Here is a 2,711-nt window from a genome sequence, read left to right as displayed (position 1 = left end):
TCTCTCTCTCTCTCTCTCTCTCTCTCTCTCTCTCTCTCTCTTCACCAGGATCACCTCAGCACGCCTTCTGTCACTTCAATTTATTTATTTATCTTTCTACACACGATCCGCTCACAGGGTTGCCAGATTGTGCACTTCACTGGACTCGTTTTTAAGCCTGTAAAAGTGTTATTTGGCGTGAAGGTGGAGATCCAGGTTCCAGTATATCATAGGGAATATCAGATGTCTTTACACCCTGATTGTTTTGGACAGAGCTTTTAAGGTTTAACACATAAATGAGCTTTTTTTTCTTTTCTTTATTTAACACCACTGAATAGTGGCATTGTGTTTTAGAATCGCTTATGTGGTTACAGCAATTCATTTGTACTTAATTACATAATATCACTGCACATGCATTTAATTTCGGCTGCATTTTCTTGATAACTTCAAGAACACGGAAACAGCGACATCTTATATCCTGTTCTGTGCAAAGGTTTTAGGCAGGTGTGGGAAAAATGCTGTAAAACGGAGTATAATAGTGATGCAAAAAAACGTGCATATTTTTTGCTGCAAAAAAAGGGAAGTGTATGAACAGAAAAATCCATATTTGGTGTGATCACCGTTTGGTTTTAAAATCTTAACAAACTATTTTTGTTTGATTTTGTAAGATGAAGATGTGGTCCGGATTAATAGTGTTAATGCTGAAAAATCCAGGTTGATACTTAACCATCGTGCAGTACCATCAGATACGCATCTGATCGGCTTTAAATTTCTTCTGCAGCAGCACCAGGACCACCAAACATACAGCCAATGTCATTAAGAACGATCTTCAGTTTGAAGAAGAACAAGAAGTCCTGGAAGTAATAATTTTAGCCAGCTTCGATCTCAACATCATCGATCTGGGATCATACTGTATAAAGGCGTCACATTGGAAGTTGTTATAAGACCAAAATGGGACGTGTCGCGTGTCTTCAAATGTTTGTCCATATAGCGGACAATACAGTACAGTTTAGAGATCACAGGCACCGTGGGTCAGCCATAGTACCTTCAGCAGAGAAGGTTCATATACTTGTTCGAGAGCACAATAGTGGCAGCTTAGTGGTTCGGTACTTGAACCCACAACCTCCTGATTAATAACCCTGAGCTTTAACCATTTATCCTCCACTCGCCCGACCACTGAGGCTCACATCCCCTTTCACACTAAAGTCTGCTTTTAATAGTATACAGAATCCTGGAATTTGGATTCTAGATTGTGATTAATCAGAAGGTGTTGATAAATTTTTTTTTTTTTTTTTTTTTATAGTTTATAGTATAGTTTGATAGAACCAGAAAAAAAGAGAGACAGTTTCTACCTGCTGTAATATAAGTGATACCAGAAGATACAGCTATGAAACAGCACCCTTGGAGCAAAGAGGGTTAAGGGCCTTGCTCAAGGGCCCAATAGTGACAGCTTGGCAATACCGGGGCTAAAACCGCCAACCTTCTGAGCAGTTACCCAGAGCCTTGAGCCAGTGGTCCACAAACCCTGGGCTGCGGACCGGCACCAGTCTGTGAGTCAATTGGTACCGGGCCGCACAGAAAGAATACATAACTTACATTATTTCTGTTTTATTTATTATCTGACTCTGAATGGTTTTATTTTGGAAAATGACTGGATTCTCTCACGTCTGTCTATGATTCACTCTTGATGCATGTCATGATGCCTCGGTCACATGTCTTACCTACATCCACTACCTTCTTAAAGGGTCTGCTCCGGCCGCTAACACATAATACATTACCGCTAAATTCAAACCCTCAAACGAGCAAAATGAACAAAAAACAACACAGTGGATTTACGTTTATTATTATATTAAGTCACGTTAGATTAGATTAGATTAGATTAGATTAGACAAATTTCTTCTGCTTTCATGGGCATGTTTTTCTCAACACACGTCACAGCGGAATGGAAAACAGAATCTGGAGGACGTACGTGTTTGCTAGCTACAGCGTATAAATATTAGCTGACTATTAATAAGTGTGGTATTTCCGCTCGTGATTGGAACACGAGTTGAGAAAATACCACCACGCTGATCAGGCTTCCAAATGTCTCATTCATTTCACTCGTTGATTTAAAGATAGCGTCAACGTGTCGAGTCTGGAAGATCTCTAGAGTGTTTATAATGCTGAACAAAACATTTAAAGACCTACACTATAAAGATAAAAGCTCTATCAGGAATCAGTGCATGGTGCTTCTATTCGGACATCCCTTTCTACATTTGCTCTTAAAATGACCCTCCACTCTTCTGGAAAGATGTTCCACTTGGTTTTTGTGGAGATTCATTCATCCACAAGGGTGTTAGTAAAGTCAGGTAGTGATGTATTCCAGAAGGTGAGGAGGCCTGGGGGTGTGGTCAGCGTTCACATTGTTCCCAATAGGGTTGGAGCTCTATAGTAGGAGATCCTCCACATCTTCCAACCCATGGAACGCATATCTTCATGGAGCTCTCTTTGTGGAAAATTGGGATGCTGAAACAGGGTCTTGAAGTGAAGGGAAAATTTCATGCTACTGATCCAAAAAAAGGTCCTGGACAATCGTGTGTCTTGACATTTGTGTTTACAGTTTGGAGAAGAAGCACATATGGATGGAAAAGTCAGGTGTCCTACTTCATCTACATCAACTTGTACTGATGGAGCTGAACGAGCACAAATGTCCACAAAATCTAGTGGAACATCTCACCAGAAGAGTGGAGGTT

Source organism: Silurus meridionalis, chromosome 10 (assembly GCF_014805685.1).
Source record: "Silurus meridionalis isolate SWU-2019-XX chromosome 10, ASM1480568v1, whole genome shotgun sequence".
NCBI classification, from domain to species: Eukaryota; Metazoa; Chordata; class Actinopteri; order Siluriformes; family Siluridae; genus Silurus; species Silurus meridionalis.
This window is presented reverse-complemented; position numbering follows the sequence as displayed.